The sequence below is a fragment of the Glycine max genome, chromosome 14 (assembly GCF_000004515.6).
Source record: "Glycine max cultivar Williams 82 chromosome 14, Glycine_max_v4.0, whole genome shotgun sequence".
Classification (NCBI taxonomy): Eukaryota; Viridiplantae; Streptophyta; class Magnoliopsida; order Fabales; family Fabaceae; genus Glycine; species Glycine max.
The window spans coordinates 29845759-29860816 of record NC_038250.2 but is presented as its reverse complement, the minus strand read 5'-3'; the positions used below and the strand labels follow the sequence as shown (position 1 = coordinate 29860816).

The window sequence follows — 15058 nt, the reverse complement described above, 5'->3', positions numbered from 1 at the left end:
GTACATTAAAATTAACAGACTGTGATTTTATTTTTGATACTTGTAATTTGTAAATTTTGGCTTTTGACCCCAAAATGGATGCCACCATCTATCACATGAATTACACAAAAAGTTTGACCAACAGTAGAAATTTCTAGACACTTATCACGCGTGTCATACAACTCCACTCCTTAGGTATCTCATACGCCTCACACACATCCCACCCCGTTAGATTTCCACTTTCCCCTATTTAAAACCTAGGGTTTTTTTTTTCCTAAACACACTTTTTTTTTCCTGCTTTTTTTTTCAATCTACACTATTTTTGTAATTTAATTCTTAATATTCTAAATCCAACATAGCATGAGATGCTAACATGTCTTTCGAACCCTAATTCACCTTGGTTCAGGTAAATCTCCTCTCTTGCATCTTTACCCTATTTTAATTTCTACTTCACAAATTATATATGTCCTTCTCCTTCATTTTTTTATATAATTTCTTTCGGTTAGGTTCTTTTGATCTCTTACATTGTTGAATGCAATTGTTGAAGATTTGATCTCTTGGGAACTGTCAACAAGATGACATCGATTTGTTCCCCATCCATCGCAGCCGTGATTTCCTTGATTAAAGGTAGCTATTCTTATTTTCATCCTGAAGACATTGAACAAAAAAAATATTGAATAAATTGTGGCTTGTATAATAAAAAGTTAATTTAATGCATATTTAAATTATCTTGTCCTTATTTTAAGAGATAAAATTCTGCTACACTAACTATTAGTTGTCAATAGCTTCTAACATCATTAAAACTGCAATAATATCTTTTTTCTTGTATTATAGTTTGTATCTATATCAGCCTTATGATTACAAGTTGTTAGCCCATACTCCATAGTTTCAAGCCTTGTTTGGGAGGCTTGGGAGGCTGTTTTGTTTGTTCATGTGTTAAATCTTATTTGGTTAGGTTTGGGGATATGATGATTTCCTTTCATGGTTCCTTTGTGTGACCCTCCTTTCCTTAGTGAAGCTATGGCTTCATGTATAGGAGAAGCAAAAGGATGCAATGTCTTTTTCATACTTGAAAACTTAGGAGTCTTCTTGATTGACAGAACTAAGAGACTCCGGTACATTTAATCTAACTATGTATCATTTGTGACTTGAATTGGTGTTAATTTATATATATCTTTATTCTTTAGCATGTATTGTTTGAGAGCTGCAAATGGTTTTTCATACTGCATAAATGATGTTCATTTTTTTTCATGTATCCTTTTGCTTCTCCTAAACAATTCGAGGCAGAGGAAGACCCAAAAAGACTATAAGAGAGGTTATCAAAAAGGATCTCGAAATTAATGGTTTGGATAGAAGTATGGTACTTGATAGAACATTATGGCGGAAGTTGATCCATGTAGCCGACCCCACCTAGTGGGATAAGGCGTTGTTGTTGTTGTTGTTGTTGTTGTATCCTTTTGCTTCTCCTATGTCGTGCTTGGTTAAAGAAAGACATTGCATCCACAATCCATACATACAAACCTAGCACACTCTCATATTCAGCTGATCTATTTACTTGGATATAGCTGTCGCGGACCTTTTCCTTAAAACCATGTTGAAAAATGTTTGGTAAAATTTAAAGTAAATTATTTAACTCATAAGCATGATTATTTTTTTAAATGATTTTTGTAATTTTTGTTAGCAACATTGTTGTGGAATGTATTTGGTTGTTTGTCTTACATTACATATCATGGTTCTAAATTGCCGTCCAAAACCATAACCGCAATTGGTTGCATCAATTTCATTTTTTCACAGTTTCCCACAATGTCAAGATTGCAATGAAACCGCAACCACGATTTAATGTTACATAGGTTGTATTTTCATGTTTGATAAGTTAATTGATATGCATACCTTGCACACACTTGTTTTGTGTTTACTTGTTCACTTGTTTGTTATCATCATACATTCTTTATTCAGAGTCTTTTAGCCTGTGTCTATGTATAATGCATAAAGATATCTCTAATGACCTGAATTGCTCTCATGGGATTTTCCTGCACACTTGATGCTCACTTGATGTATCCTTATAAGACCAGAGATGAATGACTCTCTCTTGTCAATCAGGTGTGAACAAAATTTGTTTTCTCAATTTTTCAGTCGGTGCAATTTCGGTTTGATTGACCATTTAGGAATTGTTAAGTAGTTTTGAGGTAATTTTTGTTAATAAGAATTTTCTACCGTGTAGACACTAAACTCTGCCTATATGTTAGGCTTGTTTTATGCTTACTTTGCTTTTGGTTGGCAAACATCCTAATGCTTTGTAGTAATTAGAAGAATTTGTTTCATCTTTTGTAAAGATGTCTGCTATCTTCCCTTAGATGTAATGTAGTTTCTCTTGTTCTTTCTAATGTAATATTATTGCCTATCAAATAATTTTTTTTGTCTAGTGACATGAGATATTTTTCCTTAGTGAGCTATATTTATGGTGTGTATTTATGTGATTCTTGCATGATTATACTAAATAGATCAACTGAATATGAGAGTGTGCTAGGTTTGTATGTATGGATTACTCACGTTCGTATAATAGTAGGTTTCTACATGTAGAGTAGTTTTTCTTGATAGGTTTTCAAGAAGTTTGCAAGTGTGGCTTCATGTATAACATGGATGAAATACCAAGTAAAAAAAATTAGGGACCAAAAGTCAAGAAAAAATTATTAGGAATCAAAGGAAATATTTGAGTGTAATTCGCCAACCAAAATCATATTTAAGTCAATCTTGTTATTGTACTGATTTTATTTTATTACAACAAGTGTTATCAAATGGCGGCCATGGCGGAATAGCGTGACGAAAATTTGAAAAAATGCCACTGAATAGCGGTTGCGTTGCGGGTTGCGTATGGCGGCCGCCATAGCCATGGCGGAATTGCAAGAAAGGCGAAATAGCAGTTTTTTTTTTTTTGCGCGGTAGGTGTTGGGCTGACCCGACACAATCCTATCTGATATTCTATTGCAAAAGCGCAACGACCAGCACAACACACAGTAGCGACAAATGCACAACACAGAACACAGCACAAGACAGCCGCACCTAGCAGGGACCAGCAGCGACGAATGGCAGCAACACGACCCCGCAAAGGCGACGCACACGACCCTGCACAGCGAACGGCGGTGTCGAATGGCAGCGACGCACACGAGGACGACGAAGAACGGCAAACATGGATGCCATTTTTTTTTTCTTTTTTATTTTTTCTGTTTGACACCCATATTTTATGTCTGCAGTTTTTTTTTCGTTTTTCTATTTGACACCTTTTTTCATTTTTGACACCCATATTTATTTATTTTTTTCTGTTTGACACCACATTTTTTTTTCTGTTCAGTCCTCTTCTAAATGGCTGAACCATCATCCGATGCTGCTACTGCAAGTGCAACAAGGAAAAATAAGACAGACCTAGGCTAGAAATATTGTCATCCACTGGTGGAAGGGGATACAAACACAATTGTTTGTAATTTCTGTGGAAAAATCACAAAGGGAGGAATAACCAGAGCCAAACAACCCTTGATTGGGAAGTCGGGTAACGTTGCAGCAAGCAAGAAAACTACACCAATAACCAAGTACCAACACCAAATAAACGCATTCAAGAGTTCAAAATAACAAAAGGATAAAAGCATAAAAAATAGAAAAATGGGTGTAAAACAGAAAAAGATCATAAAAAAGGGGATGAACAGAAAAAAACATACCAAAAATAAAAAAGGGGTGCAAAATAGAAAAAAATGAAACAAAAAAACAACAACAACAAAAAAAGAAAAAAAGGAACCACGTTGTCGTCACTGTCGCCGTCGCCGTCCGTTCGTCTTGTGCATGGTGCGTGGTGCGGGGTGTCGAGTTCGTCGTCGGCGTCGTCGTGGTGCAGGTGCTGGTGCGGGGTGTCGCGTCACGTTTTCATGGTGCCGCTGGAGTTCACGTGTTGTTGTTCCTGCTCGGGCTGCTCACCCCTTTTGGATGCGAAAATCGAGTTAGGGATGGGTCGGGTTAGCCCAGCACGACCCATTATGAAAATTTTAAAAAAAAGGTAGTCTTCCACCATTTTTGCTAATTCGCCACGACCGTTAAGGCTATGGTGGCCGCCATGGCGCCGCCATATGAAACCCGCAATGCCACTGCTATTTGGTGGCGTTTTTCAAAAAAACCCGCGATGCCATACCGCCATGGCGTCGCCATAATCACTGTTTAACAACATTGCTTTCAAGTACTTGAAATGGACCATCCCCTCTTGGTTGAAGCTTGGATTATTTTTGCTTCGGAAACCTCTCCTTTCTCATGTGAACCCAAACCCAATCTCTGGGTTGGAAAACAACCTTTTTGTGTCCCTTGTTTGCTTGTCTAGCATAACTCTCATTCCTCTTTTCAATTTGGGCGTTGACTCTTTCATGGAGCTTTTTCACATAGTCCGCTTTGCCATGTCCTTCCTTATGCTTAAAAACTGAAATATTAGACATTGACAACAAATTAAGGAGTTAGTGGATTGAAACTATAAACAACCTCAAAAGGAGAACAATTAGTGGTACTATGCACAATCCTATTATAAGAAAATTCAATGTGAGGTAAGCAAACTTCCCAATTTTTAAGATTCTTTTCCAAAACGATCCTTAGCAAGGTACCCAAAGTCCATTCACGACCTCCGTTTGTCCATCCGTTTGAGGGTGACAAGTAGTAGAAAATAGTAACTTAGTACCCAACTTTGCCCATAAGGTCCTCTAAAAATGGCTTAGGAACTTGAAGTTCCTATTACTAACAATGCTTTTTGGTAATCCATGGAGTTTCACCCCTTCTTTGAAGAACAAATTTGTCACATGATTAGCATCATCAAATTTTCTACAAGGAATAAAATGAATCATTTTAGAAAACCTATCAACAACAACAAATATGGAACCTTACCATTACTTGTTCTAGGCAGCCCTAAAACAAAGTTCATTGATAAATCAATCTATGGAGAATCCGGAATTGGTAAAGGGGTATACAAACCATGAGACATTACCTTTGATTTGGCCTTTTTGCAAACAATACAACATTCACAAAATTGCTGCACATCTTTCTTCATGTTAGGCCAATAAAAATGCTCTTTCAATGTATCTAAGGTCTTTTGGACCCCAAAATACCCCATCAACTCACCTTCATGGGCTTCACACACAAGCAAGTTTCTAGTAGAACACTTGGGCACACATAATTTATTTTCTTTGAAGAGGTAGCCCTCATATCTATAAAAACCATTTTTAGAAAACTTTTCACAATTTTTGAAGATTTCACCAAAGGTGTCATCTCCTTCATACATTTCTTTCAAGCAATCAAATCCAATCATTTTTGTTTCAAGCATAGAAAGCAAAAAGTGCCTCCTTGACAAGGCATTCACAACAATATTTCATTTTTCCTTTTTATGTTTAATAACATAAGGAAATTGCTCAAGAAATTTCACCCATTTGACATGCCTTTTGTTTAGCTTACCTTGTCCCTTTAAGTATTTTAGAAATTTCACCCATTTGCCATGTTTTCAACGCTCTCACTTAGGCATACAACTCCTTATCATAAGTAAAATAATTAAGGGTAGGACCACTTAATTTTTCACTAAAATAAGCAATTGGATGACCTTAAGAGCATTGAAAGCTTCTTCTTGTTTCTCCCTTCATTTGAAAAGAACATTTTTCTTAATTACCTCATTCAAAGGTGCTGCCTACTAAAATCCTTCACAAATCGCCTATAAAAACTCACTAGGCCATGAAAACTTCTCACCTCGGTCACACTTTTAGGTGTAGGCCACTCTTGGATAGCCTTGACCTTTTCTTCATCAACTTGAACCCCTTTGGAACTCATTACAAAACCAGGAAACACAACATGGTCTTTGCAAAAAATGCATTTTTCAAGGTTGGCATACAATTGTTCCTTCCTAAGTACACACAACATCGATTTTAAGTGTGCAACATGTAAATCAAGAGTTGTGCTATAAACAAGGATATCATCAAAGTACACCACCACAAATTTACCAATGAATTCTCTCAAAACATGGTTCATTAATCTCATAAAAGTGCTTGGTGCATTAGTCAAATCGAAAGGCATAACCAACCATTCATATAATCCATATTTAGTTTTGAAAGCGGTTTTCCATTCATCTCCTTCTTTAGTCCTTATTTGATTGTAACCACTTTTCAAATCAATTTTGGAAAAGAAACAAGTACCATGCAATTTATCAAGTAAATCATTAAGTCTAGGTATTGAATATCTATATTTAATGGTAATATTGTTTAAAGCTCTACAATCGGAGCACATTCTCCAAGAACCATTTTTTTTGGAACCAAAATTACCGAGACAACACATGAACTCTTGCTATCTCTTATCCATCCCTTACCATGAGTTCTTCCACTTGTCTTTGGATCTCCTTAGTCTCTTGAGGGTTACTCCTATAAGCTGGCCTATTAGGCAAAGAAGCTCTCGGCACGAGATCTATTTGATGCTCAATTCCCCTCAATGGTGGCAACTTACTTGGGACACTTGATGGAAACACCTCCTTAAATTCCTGCAAAAGAGTTTTCACACTAGAAGACAATTCAAAGTTGTCAAAAGTGTTAGTGGTCAAAACATAATTTTTACAAATCAACAAGTATAGGAGTTGTTTTGAATGAAACAACCCTTTGACCTCTTCTTTGGTAGCTAGAAAATTCTCCTTGACTTCAAGTGTTTCACTCATCTTTTCTCTCTCTTGTGTTTCCCTCTTTTTGTCTTCACTTTTTAAAATCTCAAGTGTTTGACTCTCTTTTTATTTTTCTCTCTTTTCTTGAAGAATTTTCTCTCATTTTTTTTTATCCTTACATACTTCTTGTGGACTCAATGGTTTGAGCACTATCTTTTTGCCTTGATACGTGAAAGAGATCTTGTTGGTGAAACCATCATGATTAACCCTCTTATCAAATTGCCATGGTCCCCTCAAGAGTAAGTGGCTGGCCTCCATAGGAACAACATCATAAAACACCTTATCATTATACTTTCTAATGGAAATATCCAACTCCACTTGCTTCCTTACTTGCACTTCTCCATCCTCAGTAAGCCATTGAAGCTTATACGGCCTAGGATGTGATTTTGTGATTAAATTCAAATTAGACACAAGTTTTGTTTGTACTTGTTACATTGGTACAACTCCCTCCATCAATGATCGCCATGCAAACTTTGCCATTGATTCAAACATCTAGTGTGAAAAATGTTTTCTCTTTGACTTTCCTCCATAGACTTCAATTGATGGTCAAGTAACCACCTAATCATCAACAATTTTTCCTCCGGTGTTTTCTCCACTTCCTCCTTATCATTCTCACTCTCTTCTCCCTTTTCAACTTCAGACTCATTAATGTATTTTCCATCTCTAAGAATCATGACTTTCTTGTTAGGGCACTCATATGCATAATGTCTCAAGCCTTGACATCGAAAACACTTCACATCCCAGCTCTTTTTTGAGGATTGTTCATGGAATTTTGGAGGAGTTTTTGATGGTATAGGTGCTGCATTAGAGGTGGCAACTCCTTTACTCTTGTCCTTCCAACTAGAAGAACCATAATTAGTGGAACTTCTTTTGGCCATACTTTTCCTCTTCAATTGTTGCTCTACTCGGATTGTTTTGTGAAGAAAATCCTCCATTTCAACAAATTCATGCAGCTCAACATCATGAATATCACTATTTAAACCATTAAGAAATCTAGCCATAGTTACCACTTCATCCTCTTCTATCTTGGCTTGAATCATGAGTACCTCCATTTCTTTATAGTATTCCTCAACGTTTTTGCTACATTGGGATAACTTTTGAAGTTTGAATTTTAAGTCCCTAGTATAGTTTGCCGGCACATACTGCTTCCTCATGATCCTTTTCATCTCAACCCAAGTTTCCACCAAAGGCTCCTCATTTCTAGCTCTCTCCCTTTGCAATTTGTTCCACCACACCAGAGCATAATCCAAGAATTCCACAGCTACTAGTTGTTAGTCATGATTTACGACTAACTTTTGTATTGAAATATTCATAAAATTTATATCTTTTTCCTAATTTATGATTCTTTTTGTAGGTTTGTACATATTTTTATGTTTAGTTTAATTTCACTCAGTAGATATTCCCAATATTGTGAATTAATGTGGTTCAACTTCAGTTTTAGGCTAAAGGATGAAGAAGACGGTTGAAGTAACTGGTGTCTCGCTAAGCGAGACATATGCGCTTATCGAGTAACATCCGCTAAGCGAGGTACTCAATTCGCTTAGCGAGTGGAGAGAATCTGGAAGAGAATCGGCCATTCATGCACGCGCCTAGCGTGCTATCAGCTCGCTAAGCGAGTCATTTGTCTCTTCTTGAACTTAGCGCGCCCAGCTTCCTAAGCGAAAATTCACTAACTTGCGTTTAGCGAGAAAATGACGCTAAACGAATCTTCAGGATCAAAAAGCCCTTAAAAGACTAAAGTTGACAAAAAAAATAAAGAGTTCTTTTGGTGGAGAGATGTAGCAGAGCCGAAAAATAGAGCAAGAGAGAAGAGCTTGGATGAAAAGCCTCAACCTTTGAAAGATTCTGAGTTTAGGAGTGATTATTAGGTTTTTAGAGGTGGAGGAGACATCCCCACCACTATGTAATCTTAATTATCCTTCAAAAACCTATTCTTGGGCTGAAAGGTGCTAACTTACAATGGAAGGCTAAATTTGTTGTTGAGGATTTCTGCTGAACTTTGATGTAAAATCCTTTACTATCTATTTAAAGTTGTTTTTGTATGTTCATTGCTTCTATCTGCACTTAATTATTGCATGTTTGTGGCTTGATCACCCATTTGTGTGTAAAGTTAGGATTTTTAGCATTGGAAAGCTTTTTAAATCCTTTGAACCGGATAGAGTAGGCTAGAGAACTGTATGTCTGGACACGGAGTGCAGGGATTTAGTTTATATTATGCCGTAATCTTAATGCAACTCGTGTAGTCTAAGTTCGACGAGGGATCTAGAACGAAGTTTAGATAGACTTAGGCCCATTCACTCGAGAGATCCTGGTTTGGGTAGTTGTTTTCGACATTAAACACGAAAAACAACCTTAAATAGAGAAAAAAATACTCAATAACCTCAAGTAGGTTCAGTAGAAAGACCCAACGTTTTTAATCATCTGTTTATCTCTCATCTTTAGATAGTTAATTTTTTAGTTAAATTAGAACTGTAGACACAACTTCTTTTTATATTTACTATATAAATGTTTACTTACTGAATGAATGCTCTCTGAATGAAACAAGTTCCCTGTGATTTGATACTCGGTTCTTACCATTTTATATTACTTGCACGATTCAGTACACTTGCTTATTAGTATTGCAATTGGGAGAGCGCGGAATGATAGCTTCAATTTTTGGGTCTCCTCATAGGTGTTACATGAGAAGATATGCTCTATCTTGAGCTCCCACACCAAAATGCCTCCAGATCACTTTTGCCTTTAAAGGGAAGAATGTTGAGCTTGAGTCCTTCAATTCGGTTTGGCCTTGGACCACCACCATTTTCTCCTCTCCTTTTGTCCTCATGACGTTCAAGATTCTCTAATCGCTCAATTCTTTCATACAACTCCTTGTTGTTCTCTCTCAATAATCTTTGCATTTGAGCATCGAGAGCATCCAACAAGAATCTTTGTGCCCCATCCAATTGATATTCACCACCACTTGACATGTTCAAAATAAAAATAATAATAGTTATAAAGAAAATAGAACCTCACCGCACTCAAGTATATCTCTCAAATATGTTTTTTTTTTTAATTTTGTACACTCTTGCATTTTTCCACTCTAGAATTCTCCTTGAGTTCTAAAACAATTCAAGAGAAAGTTTACACAAAATTTAACCACCAATTTGTGACAAGGAAAAGGCTTAGGGTTAGGCTAACAAAGGCTTAGAACAAGGACAAAAAATTCCAGCAACTACACAACGTGATTTTTTTTTTTGAAGGAATTAAACTTCATAATTTAGTAATTCAAACCTTCTAACATCCAATTATATTATTTTCAAGAATTTTTGAAAGCTATTATAGCATGAACCATTCAACCCAAATATATATATATATATATTTTTAAAATTGTTGGACAAGTGGCCTCAATAACTTAAGAGGGGGGGTGAATTTTTGAAAGCTATTATAGCATGAACCATTCAACCCAAATATATATATTGTTTTAAAATTATTGGACAAGTGGCCTCAAACAGTAGTTGAAGTAGTAGAGGGCGGTTTGCCTTACCAAAACAATATGAAGAACAACAATCATTCAAAGTTTTATTAGGTATTGTCATGTTACAAGCTTTGAGAGTTCCCCGTGAGGCATCATGATGGGAATGACCTAATATATAATGCCATACGGTATACATGCTTACTTTTCTAGAATTTGAAACTCTCAACTCATTTCATGGTTTCAACTGGTTAGTTTTCATAATGAAGCAAAAATTTGGCGTCAAGAATGACTAGTTTTATGTTTAACTTGGAGAGTTTTAAAGCAAGAATAGATAATTAGATTATGCATTAAACTTTTTACAGTCTAAAATACAATAATACATTCAGCAAGATGTTGCATGTCCCTCTTTCATTTTTTTTTTGTATGGTTGCCAAGATATATTTTAATTTTTATTGATGCTTTTGATGTGCATTGATTAGATGTATTTATGATGGATGAATTGTTGTTTAAATGTTGATAGGATAATTTAGTGTGGAGGTGGATTTTGCATGAGAATCGTCTTGATGAAGTAACTCTCGTATCTGATATGCCTCGTGACATTATGTTATTACTATCCTTTTTAGTTTCTATCTCCTTTTCAGTCTGATCTTTGTTTTTTTTTTCCTACTATATCATGTTTTTTTTTCTTGTAGATTTCAAGAGAGGCATTTGATTCATACTTTGGTGTCAGTGTCCCCTGAAAATCTTGTCACTGCTACTGTATGATATTTTCTTTCCTTTTAGCTTTTGCATTTGTATATCAATCCTTGCAATATTTTAATGCATCAAAATGATGTGGTTCATATTGTGTACTAGAATGCCACATATGTCTAGGAAACTAAAGAAAGGGCCTACAATTTATGTTAATCTTAAGTTCCAACCTGCTAAATATGTTTAACTTTTTTCAAAGAAGCATTATGTTGAATGGGTTGATTGATAATTGACTAATTTCTGATTATTATTGCTTGTTATTGCAGGTTCATTGTCTTGATGTTGAGAAACTGAATCAAATGTATGAAGGAAGGTAAAAACATGATTTTCAAGTTATCATTTTCTAGCCTTCTTTTCTGGTTGAGTATGTGGCGAGACAGAGTGAGATGGGGGCTCATAAATGCATGTTTTTCCTAGTTAATTATAATTTGGCACCAATTGAAAGTATAATTATACAAAATTGCAACTCAAAGTCACTCAGTCCAAAGTAGGAAAAGGATGCCAATGGATAGAAATCTTGAATATTTCTTTGAAGTAACTTGACGTCTATACTATTAAGCTTCTGTAATTTTCTTTTGTATACCCATTGCCTTTTACTAAATATAGGTTTCTTGAAAGAAATATTACAAATGTGAAAATTTGACTTTCTTCTTGAACTTTGGATAGGATTCTGAGTACAGCTATGAAATACTTTTGGATTAGTGGGCTACAAGTGGATGTTGAGCTGAAATCTCCCTTTTCATGTTAGATGGAAGGAAATTCCAGTTAAGTGGAGAAAGAATTAACTTATTGGGGAACCAATATTATATGGTCTTTAAACCAATATCAATGTCATGATAAGCCTCTGGCTCTTTGGGACATAAGTGCAGCATGATCAGCATTCAAGGATAACAATTTAAGATATGCAGAACATTTACTTGTTAAGTGGATCTCATCATCTTTTCTACAATTAGATATGGACCTTTCTCCTGAAAAAGTTATCATTTTTCTCTTCAAGCTTTTCAGACATTCCTTCTCGACTACTATACATATGCTGATCGCTGATCAAATAATTGGAATACACAACAAGTTTCAAAAGCTGGAAGAGGTATGTCCTGCCATGGAAAAACAAATTACTAAGTGGACAAAAGTTCTTCTAAGTAGTGAAAGGCTTCTGGGTTTTAGTTGTTCTGCTTTCCGAACTAGCATGTTCAATCCAGGAACAAATTCCAAATCTGGTCGTTGGTATCCTGTTGGACTAGCACAGATGGAACAATGGATTGCTTTGCTTTAGATCAGGAACATATACATGACCAGTTAAAAGTCATTGCATCAGAAGTTAAGCATGAGAAAAGGTACTTTTTAGATTTTATATATTTTAGATATTGTTTCTTTTTCCTATATGTCTTACAGCATAATTAATTTATTTTTCATAGCTTTGCTTATGCACATGAACTTTTTTTGTCCTGGAATTGAGGATAACCAGATGTAAATCTGAGTAACATACATTAGTATTGTTTCTTTTTCCTATGTTATATTGTATAATTTATTTTTCATAGCTTTGTTTATGCACACGAACTTTTTTTTGTCCTGGAATTGAGGATGACGAGATGTCAAACTGAGTAACATAGATTAGTATTTTCATCCAAAAGGTGGAGATACACAATCTAGTTGTACTATGGAATCCACCCGCCATAAAACTTGAAAGAAAGTAATTCTCAAAATTGTAGAATAGCTTGGTGGAATATTAACACGATACCGAAACCAAATGGTATCCTTTCTAGATTCATATTACTCACCAGTCACCAATAAGAGTAGTCCATTGCAGCTCATTCCCATTCCTTTCTTTTGGTTTCAGTGACATTTGTTTGCCTGAATTAAAAATTATTTGCTCTTTGTGCTCATAACAAAATAAGAATTTTGTAGTAATTATTGAAGCAAAATTTTGGGGAAGGGGCCCATAATAAATTTGGGACAAAAATTGCAAAAAGAATTCTTGATAAAAAATTCAAATCAGAAGTGGTAACACTGCTGGGTTTTGATGTTAAATTAATGAGTAACCAACTATCCATTTATTAACATAGTTATTAATTTGAGAGGTTAATTATTCATATATTATTTTTTTAACTTTTCCTTGTTTTTTGTGCACATCTTATCCTTAATGTTAACTAGTAAGTTCTTGTTCATAAATAATTTCCTACACCAGTACAAAACTGTGTAGTGTTTACATAATTTTCCCGACTTACAACCATAAACTTGTTACCAAGCTTGTAAAATAGTCATACTATTTTGTGGATTTGGTTCAGAGCTTCAAATGTGCTTACAGTATTGTGTTAGTGCAGGTTTCTGAGCAGTAGATGATCAGCAGTGGAGACATGTAGTTTTTGTTCAGCATCTGTTCCATTTGAATCCCCTGAAGTTGGTTTCTGCCAAGGTGAAAATTCTACTAGTGGTGATGTTAAGAATCACAGGTTATTGAACCATTGGTTTCATTGAAAATATTTTAAAGGTTCATTATTATTAGTGTGTAGATATTAGACGACAAATGTAGCCCATGCAGCATATTCTCAATGTTATTCAGAGGGTTAAAAGAGTGATCTTTTAGTTTGCCATGCAAACTCCTTTTGCTTATGTGCTATGAACCCTTTGGTAACCACCAGCCAGATACTGTTTGAATCTTGACTTGAGCCAAAAAAAATCATAATCACACTTTTAAAAGGTACATCGCAAATATTTATGCAGACCTACCTCACTTTGGGGGCTATTTTATCCCATAACCCAAGAAATCAAGGGTTCACGGCATTATATGTCCTGATTGTCCTCTATTGGCACCCTCCCTTCAACTACCGCTTCCAGATGAAATGAAAGAACTCCAATATAAATTAATTCAGTAAAACAACTTTTGACAACTGTTATTAAATAAAGCTATTCAAAATTGCATGTTCCATTGGGGATCCAGTTGTCCTAAGAAGTTGGATATTATTTCACTGACATCTCAAATATATACTAGCGTAACTCTCAACTCCAACAAAAACTATTCAAAAGTTTGAAAGTGAGAAAGATGACATCCAATGACACTTAAAAATAAATTGACATGAATCTGACAAGTTCCAATTATTTCAAATATCATTTTCAATGGATGGAAGACTCATTAACAAAAGTAGAAGATAAAAAAAGTAAAAAGACTTTTCAAAGTTTAATCATGAAGGTACATGCTAAAGATAGTTTACCTAAATCAAAGTTCAATCTAAGAATTGTCTCATATCTATCATTTGAAGATTATTTCAGTAAATTTTAAGAGATCAAATTTAGTCTAACACTAAATACCCAAGATGTATTTGTGGGCTGGAGTTTGTTTGGATGGATTACTTAGCTTTTGAGTTGAATACTTAATCAAACCTATTACTTATTTTCATGTAATTTTTGTTCTTAGTTTTGGGGACATAAGTTCAAATGTATTTTTGTCTTTCCTAGGTTAGTTTTTAGTGTTTTTGAGCTTCCTAAGCCATTATGATGGTTAGTGGGACTTAATGAGTCATTGTGATGGTTAGTTGGGAGTAAAGGCTTGGTGAGAAATAAATGCCTAGTGGAAGTCACTACTTGTATTTCAAGTGTAGTTCAGCATAACCTATAAATAGGAGTCTCTAGTAAGCTTCAAGGTGATTTTTCAGATTAATCAAATTGAGTGTTTCTTTATTGTGAGAGTTTTATAGTGTTGGTTCTACCGCAAGTTCCTCTTTCTATCTTATACTTGTTTGACGACCCATAAGTAGATTCATATAAAAAACTTATTAACTTCTCCTTATTATTCGAATTAAAACATAATTAATAATACAATTTATACAAAATTATATATAAGTAAATTAGTTTTTTTTTTTAAAAAATAAAAGGTAGGTGAGCTCCCTACAAGTTTCTCTAACCCAAACAAAAATGAAATTGAATTTTAATTGCCTATATTTGCCTCTTTTAAACCTACCTCCAAACTCGACATGCCTAGGCCAAAGATGTAAATAATCAAAATTCTTGATCACAATTCAAAATTCTAAATAGGTTTATTAATTTTTAAACTACATACCCTTATTAGCAACTCGTACAATTAATTAACCAGATTATTATTAATCACAAGTTCCTCTTCACCGCCTATATATACATACATATACGTATTTATGCACCTCTCACATATT

The 15058-nt window shown here is 34.9% G+C and overlaps 1 long non-coding RNA gene across 6 annotated transcripts; it reads left to right on the top strand.

Annotated features, from left to right (window-relative positions):
• Positions 1–191: 191 nt before the first annotated feature.
• Positions 192–13492, top strand: LOC102665687 (uncharacterized). 6 transcript variants are annotated; one of them, XR_005888324.1, is made up of 7 exons: positions 192–385; positions 486–606; positions 2766–10713; positions 10838–10904; positions 11162–11208; positions 11562–12229; positions 13217–13492. It is a non-coding gene; the product is annotated as an uncharacterized lncRNA (long non-coding RNA). The 6 variants fall into 6 exon arrangements; XR_001384762.3 differs by having other exon boundaries at positions 198–385; positions 527–606; positions 10666–10713; XR_001384761.3 differs by having other exon boundaries at positions 198–385; positions 10666–10713.
• Positions 13493–15058: the final 1566 nt, after the last annotated feature.